Source organism: Nomascus leucogenys, chromosome 1a (assembly GCF_006542625.1).
Source record: "Nomascus leucogenys isolate Asia chromosome 1a, Asia_NLE_v1, whole genome shotgun sequence".
Lineage (NCBI taxonomy): Eukaryota > Metazoa > Chordata > Mammalia > Primates > Hylobatidae > Nomascus > Nomascus leucogenys.
The window spans coordinates 46,509,144-46,518,325 of record NC_044381.1 but is presented as its reverse complement, the minus strand read 5'-3'; the positions used below and the strand labels follow the sequence as shown (position 1 = coordinate 46,518,325).

General features: G+C 44.1%; 1 non-coding gene across 1 annotated transcript; it reads left to right on the top strand.

The window, feature by feature from the left end:
* The first annotated feature begins 626 nt into the window (after positions 1-626).
* LOC115836061 lies at positions 627-757 on the top strand. Its single transcript, XR_004031062.1, has one exon. It is a non-coding gene; the product is annotated as a small nucleolar RNA SNORA26 (small nucleolar RNA).
* The last annotated feature ends 8,425 nt before the right edge of the window (positions 758-9,182 follow it).

Here is a 9,182-nt window from a genome sequence, read left to right as displayed (position 1 = left end):
GTGGCTGAGTCTTTTGTCTTTTGTTCAAGACACTACACCTCAAACTTAGACTCTACAGTGTTCTTGTTGTTTCTTTGTTTGTTTGTTTTGATATGCATCTTTTCATAAAATGGGTCAGGTTCAAAAGGTACCGACTCTTCCCACATCAGTGTCTGTCGTGGGTCAAATGTGCCCCAGGTGTGGCTTCGTCAACATTCCGTTTACACATGATTCTCATTACAGGATCCCCAAGGGCTATGAAAATATTTTCTTGAGCCTCCCCCAAACAGCCACAACTAGGAATTGGCAAACACCAATTGAAATGCACTATTTTAAATGTATTATGGGCAGTCAGTCCCCCACCCTGATGTGTACTCAACTCCACACATCCTCACTGCCTGCCTGTCCAGGACCCCACATCACCTCTTAGCTCATCATGTTCCTCAAGCCCCTGGTATCCCCTTGGCCAGGCCCCAGATGTTTGGACTGCAGGCACAGGAGCGCCAGTAACAGAAGGGACCGTGCCAGCGGGAGGACCCATCAGGCCTCCAAGGCCACGTCATCATTCCATTCGCTGGCTCCTGCGTCAAGTTACATGACTTTTATGTGGTTATTTAGCCTTTTAAAAATACTTTTCACCCTTTCCTGTGCCCTTTTAAGGCAGACATAGTTTTGTAAGAGGCTAACACAAAAGGGTAAAGTAAGTCTCCATCAAAACCAGAGAAGAGACAGAAGAGACTGTGAAACTCCTCTTTGGACCCCATCTGGAGTCATAGCAAAAAAAAAAAAAAAAATAGTTTTACTTGCTAATCCTTTAGCTAAAAGGAGTTCATAGAAGGGAATTGACAAGCTCACTAAGGTAGAGAGAAGTAGCTTGTACAAAGACTGTGCCTCAGTTTCCCCATTTGTAAAATTAAGGATTAGACGTGATAATCCCTCAGCTACCTCCATCAATGAAATATGATGATTTACTGAATACGTGCCATTTTTTAAATGAAGTAAAATTGTGAATTTAAATTTATTAGTAATAACATTCTGGTTTTCTATGAAGTAGATAATGACAAACCAAAATATTTCATTTGTCATCAACAAAAATAAATCACCTTTAGAGTGGGGATGAAGGGCAAAAACTTTAGTCATGTATAGTACATGGAACAGGGATCAAGGTGATGTATATTTGGGGGGACCGTTTTAAAGAATCGAGCATGTTTAAAAGTATTCTTACAAAAGGCAAATGTGGGCTACCTGATGTAGTCACCTCCTTTTCTGATTCCAGAGGTCTGAAAGCAGCCTCGGCAGCAAGCCACAGCAGACGTGGAGCGGGGAACAGCAATGGCATCACTGGTGATCAAAGGCCTGGCCGAGCTACCCCAGGCTCCACACCACCTCCGGAGATGCCTGGCTTGGGGAAGGTCCTTGGTAAGAGAAGCAGCTCTCAGTCTCTTTCTCTGGTCAAGCTCCTCTGCAGAAACAGAAAGGAGAATAAAACAGGGGCTCAATACGGATCCCAGTTACATGAGCTTATATCCCAGCTGGGTTTTGTAACTGACAAATGAAAATGTATATAAATGTATGGTGTAAAACCAATATGTGGCTGGTCATGGTGGCTCACACCTATAATCCCAGCACTTTGGGAGGCCAAGCAGGCGGATCTGTTGAGCCCAGGAGTTGGAGAAACATGGGCTGGGCAACATGGCGAACGAAACCCTGCCTCAAAAAAAAAAAATTACCCAGGCGTGGTGGTGCAAACCTGTAGTCCCTGCTACTGGGGAAGCTGAGGTGGGAGGACCTCCTGAGCCCAGGAGATAAAGGCTGCAATGAGCTGTGATCACACCACTGCACTCTATCCTGGGCAACAGAGTGAGACCCTATCTCAAAAAACAAAAATAAAATGATTTTTTCAGATATGTATACATCCTGGAATGACTAAGTCAAGCTAATCAATATATCTATCACCTCAAATACTTATGTATTATTTTTTTAGTGGCGAGAACATTCTTAGCAATTTTCAGGTATACAATGCATTATTATTAACTATAGTCACCATGTTGTATAATAGATCTCTAGAGCTTATTCCTGTTAACTGAAACTTTGTACCCTGTAACCAACATCTCCCCATTCCCCACACACAACTGTCAGCCCTGAGTAACCACAATTCTTCTCTCTGCTTTTATGTATCTAATTTGTTTAGATTTCACATAAGTAAGATCATGTGGTATTTTTCTTTCTGTGCCTGGCTTATTTCACTTAGCACAATGTCCTCCAGGTTCATCCATGTTGTTGCAAATGACAGTATTTCCTTCTTTTTGTGGCTGAATCATATTTGATTGCATATATTTATCATATTTTCTTTATCCAACCATCCATTGGAGTATGCTTAGGTTGGTTCCATATTCTACCTACAGTGAATAACACTGCAATGAACATAGGAGTGCAGGTATCTCTTTTAAATCCTGATTTCATCAAAACCACAATGAAAGACCATCTCACACCAGTCAGAATGGCGATATTAAAAAGTCAAGAAACAAGAGATGCTGGCGAGGCTGTGGAGAAATAGGAATGCCTTTACACTGTTGGTGGGAATGTAAATTAGTTCAACCATTGTGGAAGACAGTGTGGCGATTCCTCAAAGACCTAGAACCAGAAACACCATTTGACCCAGCAATCCCATTACTGGGTATATATCCAAAGGAATATAAATCATTCTGTTATAAAGATATTATGCACACGTATGTTCATTGCAATCCTATTCACAATAGCAAAGACATGAAATCAACCCAAATGCCCATCAACGATAGACTGAATAAAGAAAATGTGGTACATATACACCATGGAATACTATGCAGCCATAAAACAGAATGAGATCATGTCCTTTGCAGGGACATGGATGGCAGTGGAAGTCATTATCCTCAGCAAACTAACACAGGAACAGAAAATCAAACACTGTATGTTTTCGCTTATAAGTGAGAGCTGAACAATGAGAATACATGGACGCAGGGAGGAGAACAACACACATTGGGGCCTGTTGGGGAGTGGGGTCAGGGGAGGGAGAGCATTAGGAAAAATAGCTTATGGACGCTGGGCTTAAAACGTAGGTGATGGGTTGATAGGTGTAGCAAACCACCATGGCACACGTTTACCTATGTAACAAACCTGCACATCCTGCACATGTATCCCCAGAACTTAAAATAAAATAAATAACATAAAATGCATTCAATTAAATTAAATTACACTGTGTCCTAGAAAAAATAAATACTGTAAATAAATGATTTTCTATTTCATATGAAAAAAATCCTGATTTCCTTTGGAGTAGACAAGTTAAATCTTGGCCTTTGAGGAGGGCTGATTTTGCAGAGGAGACGGGAGAAGATGATTCGGAGGTAACAGAAATCAGATTGGTTGGCAGCAATAAAGTTCTGAAAAAGCAACTCTGAGGCCCAGGATGCCACTCAGGGGCTGAGGGGATGGGGAATTAGGTCTAGAATTCAAGAAATCTAGGCATGGTTTTAGGGTCCTAGTTCCAACAAGAAACTGGATTGCCAACTTCTGTGAACCCCAGCCTCCTCTCCACAGGCAAGTGGGCAGGGCTTGCTGAATGGCAGGCTGGGCTCCAGAACCGGATGGTGGTATCAGCCCTACAAGCTAAGAGAGCTGAGGAAGAAAAGTCTGCCCCCTTGCGGTCCCCTTTCCCTGCCTGTTTCTACTCCACTCCTTTTGGGACCCTTGGCTGTCTTGCCAGTCAGCTGTCCTGCTCCCACCTGGGAACCTGGGATCTCACTTAGCCTGAGCTTGCCCTCTCCTGTCCCAGCCATGGCACATTATACAGCCGTAGGAAGGCTGCTGCGTCATTGTTGACCCTTGGGATCCAGCCCTGCCTCCAGTGCCCAGCCACCATCTTACAAAAACCATGCGATCCATACAGCATGGGGACCTGCTGACAAAACACCAACTTCAGATGCACTATCTTCTTTTAGTCATTTTTGAACATGTTTGACATAACCAGTGGAGACTTTAAAGATGGTCTTCCAAACCATTCATAGGTGGGAATTGAACAATGAGAACACATGGACACAGGAAGGGGAACATCACATACCAGGGCCTGTTGTGGGGTGGGGGAGGGATAGCATTAGGAGATATACCTAATGTTAAATGACGAGTTAATGGGTGCAGCATACCAACATGGCACACATATACATATGTAACAAACCTGCACGTTGTGCACATGTACCCTAAAACTTAAAGTATAATAAAAAAATAAAAAGATGGTTTTCATGAGGTATGTCCAAATGAGTGCAGCGACAAGCCATCCGGTGTCTGGCACTTTGGAAAGCCTTCCACCATTGATTGGGTACAAGGCAGTCATTTGTAATCCACATCCACACTCAATCCTGACAAATAAGACTTTCAAGTCCTTAGACCCCTGACTTCCAATTCTAACATCACACTAGCTCTGCCTGCTCCTGGGCTTCATGTCCTTTAGAGAATCCAGATCTCTTCTCTCTAGTCAGCTCAGATAGGAAAGCATTAAACGCCAAGAATTTTCCAGGCCACATCCATATTCTGAGGCTTTACACTCATACATACACAAAAAAGGAATACTAAAATGGGGTTAAAAATTGAGGTTAAAATACTTGCATCAAACAAGTTAAATTTTTTTTTTTTTTTGAGATGGAGTCTCGCTCTGTTGCCCAGGCCGGAGTGCAGTGGCACAATCTCGGCTCACTGCAACCTCTGCCTTCCGGGTTCAAGTGATTCTCCTGCCTCAGCCTCCCTAGTAGCTGGGATTACAGGCGCCCGCCACCACGCGCGCCTAATTTTTGTATTTTTAGTAGAGAAGGGGTTTCACCATGTTGGTCAGGCTGGTCTTGAACTCCTGACCTCAGGTGATCTGCCCACTTCAGCCTCCCAAAGTGCTGGGATTGCAGGCATGAGCCACCCCATCCGGCCAGAAGTTAATTTTTTTTTTTTTTTTTTTTTTTTGAGACAGAGTATCACTCTGTTGCCCAGGCTGGAGTGCAATGGCATGATCTTAGTTCACTGCAACCTCCGCCACTCGGGTTCAAGCAATTCTCCTGCCTCAGCCTCCCGTGTAGCTGGGACTACAGGCGCCACCACGCCCAGCTAGTTTTTGTATTTTTAGTGGAGATGGGGTTTCACCATATTGGCCAGGCTGGTCTCAAACTCATGGCCTTGTGATCCACCTGCCTGGGCCTCCCAAAGTACTAGGATTACAAGCATGAGCCACCATGCCCAGCCACAAGTTAATATTTTTAATGCAAAAAAAGTATGACGCAATATAATTGTGTCACTCGCCACATGGAAGATTAGTTTAAAACATGAATTTGTAGGTGTATGATCTGGAAGGGGATACAGGTTTTTAAATGTATAATAGATATTATTATCTTTCAATTATTTAGACTAATAATTTCATTTGGATATGAACCCAAGCGGTACAGTTGAAGGCCATTTGTGAAGGCCATGGTTGGAGGGACCCCCTGATCTCCATAAAGGCTGGATTCTGCATTATATGAGCTTATCTCTTCAAAAGCAAACCACTCCTCAACTTTTCAAATTACCCCTGTGCAGTTGAAGATGCTTAGACATAATCCAGTCCCAATGATTGACAGCAGCAGAAGTACCTATGGGGAATGAAAGCACAAAATATATTCAGTTTGATTCCTGTATGCATCCCTGTCCCTCTCTCGTGCTGGCCATGACTAGATTTCTAACTTAATATTTCCAAAATAATGGAGGTCTTAGTGGGGATGGAACAATGATAAGGAGGAGAAAAGGAAAAGTCCAGGTAACAAAGGTCATTCTGGCTCTTTAGTGACCAGCAGGAAAGAAGTTCTCCCATCTTCTTCTGATCCTTCCAGGCTGCCTGCTGAAGGTGTCCTGTAGGAAAATGTCATTTAAGAAGTTGAAGCACAAGCAATACCGACTTTTTGCCAGACTTCTCACCCAGCTTCCAACTGCAAGCAATTGACCATTTGCGTGAACAATGACAGGGCTTCCTAGGCTTCCCAGGCCTCCCAGAGTGGCCTCTTATGTCGATGAGATTCCTCCGCTTTTAAGTCTCTAGGGAAAGCAGGGCCCCTTCCTCCTATCAAGATGAAAAAGTCTTGCTATTCATTTCCCCAACCCTCCCAGCAGCTAGGACATGGCCACATGCTTTAAATGTGGTCAACAAACAGCACCCACCCAGCACTTTGAATGTTGAGGGAGTAACATCCAGGCTAAGGTTCAATTAAAGTTACCCACAGTGGCTTCAGAGATACAAGCAGTGCTGTGGAGAAGGGTCACTGCTGGCAATGCCAGAGGGCCACAGTGGCTTCAGAGACACAAGCAGTGCTGTGGAGAAGGGTCACTGCTGGCAATGCCAGAGGGCAAGCTCACAGAGGCCGTCTCTCCAGTGGGACTGTGGCTCTGTGTCCTTGCACCCCACAGAGGCCCCTTCTTCAGCCTTCCTCTCAAGTGCATGATTCCCTGATAACCTTTACATAAATCTTCCTTCTCTTTAAACACAGTACACTTCTGTTGTTTGCAACCAAGAATACAGACACAGATAACAAATAAAATACAAATTATGTCGGAATCAGCTGATTTCCTGCCCCTTTTTTGTTGACATCAAGAGGGGCCACATGTCACATGTCTTGCTTTAGTGCAAGAAATGTGAGTAGAAACAACCATGTGTCACTTCTGGGCAGAAGTTTTGAGAACCAGCCTACAGTTTGCTCTGTCTGGTTTCCTTCTGCCACAAATCACCGTGTTTCAGATACACCAGGGATAAGCCAATTTGCTCAGTAAAAGGTCAGAAAGTAAAGATTATCCTCATTGTGGGCCATACTGCCTCTATTATGACAACTTAATCCTGTTGTGGTGGTGAGAAAATGGTGCATAAACAAATAACCGTGTCTATCTTTCGATAAAACTTGATTAACAAAAATAATAGCAGGCCAGATTCTGCCACAGCTCACAATTTCCCAACCCTGAAATTCAGAGATTTCTGTCCACCTCAGTCCTGGAGTAAGGAGATAAGGAGCAGAAACTCAGCAACTTCCAACACACTTATAGCAGGAGTGAAAAATCCAACTTTGTGTTTGAAAGTCACTAAGGTTTGGGGGTCATTTGTTACCACAATGTAACTCAGCCTATGCTGACTGATACATGAGTATGAAAAGATAATCTCCATGCAAGTAAACAAAAATTGATTTTGTATGATTTGATGAGGTTAGATCTACAAGAGGTGGGAAAAACTTCTTTACCTCTCAAGGATAAAAAGCAAAAACAAATTCTTTTTCTTTCTGTGATACAGTTTCAGATCAACCACTGGTGCCTGTAACCCCATGACCCTTATCATTACAGAGCAGCGGTTCCCTTCTGTCTCATGAACACTGGAACAGAAGCCCAGAGGACTGGACTCCAGTTCTCAACTCACTTCGAATTAGTTGTTTAACTCTGAACTGCTCACCTTCCACTCCCAGTCTCAGTTTCCGCATGTGCAAAACAAAAAGCTGTGCCAGCCCAGAGGTATCGTCTTCAACCTCTCCTACTTAGGGCTTTTCTAAGAGCACTGTTTACTGATGACTGACAGCAACAAGAGGTTCAACAATGACAATGAGTGATCAAAAGCCTCTTTTGAAATGGAGCCCGTTTGCTGGGATGTGGATGTTGAGCAAAGACACAGCTCTTCGGAAAGTGGGGAACATTTTCCGGGCCCACAGGAAGCAGCGTGATAGAGCCAGTGGAACAAAGCCATGGGGATGAAACTGAGTTTTGTGCCCATGTTTCTCTGTATCCCCACTGAAAATTTAACACTCAGCCGTTTCATCACTCTTGGCCTTGGGAAGAAATTCCTTCATGCTCCTTGGTTGTTTCCAATGAATGTTCTCATCTCAGATCAAGGCTAAATGCAGAAAAGGGGGACCACTCACTTCTCTACTTTGATGGCCACAAGGGGTTGAGGGGCTTCTCAGAGCCAACAGTGCGTGTGCCAGACCCAACCCAGCGTCTGGTGCCCGTGGGATCTGTGCATGTGAGATCCCAATTTAATCCCCATGCCAGAGGCTTAATCCCTGAACTCTGAATCAGTCCTTGGCAGAGAGAAGGCTCTCGGCCGACTTGTAAATTTCCATCCTTCAAGCCACCTCAGGCCAATCAACAGCTCAACAACCTCCTGCATTCCTCAGGGAGCCTCTACACAGCCCCACCTGCACCTCCAGTTTGAGACACTCAGTCACGGAAGGGCGGAAGAGAGGGGGCATCAAAACCTTCATCTGCTCCAAAACTCTGTCCTAGTCACCTGGCCCTTGACTGAAAAAAACTGGCCAAACCCTAGTCTGCAGTATTCTCTACCACAGGCAGTCTTGGGTTACGTCAACCCATCAGTAGCTCTGAAAATATTGTCAGGCTACTCTTCAGGCTAAGTAACAGGGAGCAAGACCCTAAAGATTATGGGACAAGTTGAATGAGTGTGTGCCTGTGTCTACACATGGCAGATTATGTGCATGAATTAGGAATGGAACCTGCGATGAGAAAGCTGAAAAAACTTGAAGATGTAACAGGTTTGAGCAAAGCATTTTAAGGGAGGATCTGGAAAGGCAGTAAGCAGATAGTAGGGGAATACTGAGCCCTGGGGAGATAAAAAACCAAAAACCTCTATGATCACTGATATTATTATTTGAGTAGGCAAAGTATTTTCACACAAATATTCTCTTATTTAACTTCCCTTCGGAAACCACAAGACATATATGAAAATGTAAACTTTCTATTAAAGGAACCCATGCTCTGAAATGGCTCATCCAAGGTGACTTGTGAATGGGACTAGGGCCCATTTCTTCTATATCTTTTGTTTTGTTTTGTTTTGTTTTGTTTTGTTTTGTTGTGAGACAGAGTCTTGCTCTGTCACCCAGGCTAGAGTGCAGTGGTGCTATCTTGGCTCACTCTAACCTCCACCTCCCATGTTCAAGCGATTCTCCTGCCTCAGCTGCCCGAGTAGCTGGGACTACAGGCATGTGACACCATGCCAGGCTAATTTTAGTATTTTTTGTAGAGACAGGATTTCACCATGTTGGTCAGGCTGGTCTCGAACTCCTACCTCAGGTGATCCACCCGCCTCGGCCTACCAAAGTGCTGGGATTGCAGACGTGAGCCACCACGCTCGGCCCCATTTCTTCTACTTCTGAGTCTAGTGTTCTTTTTCT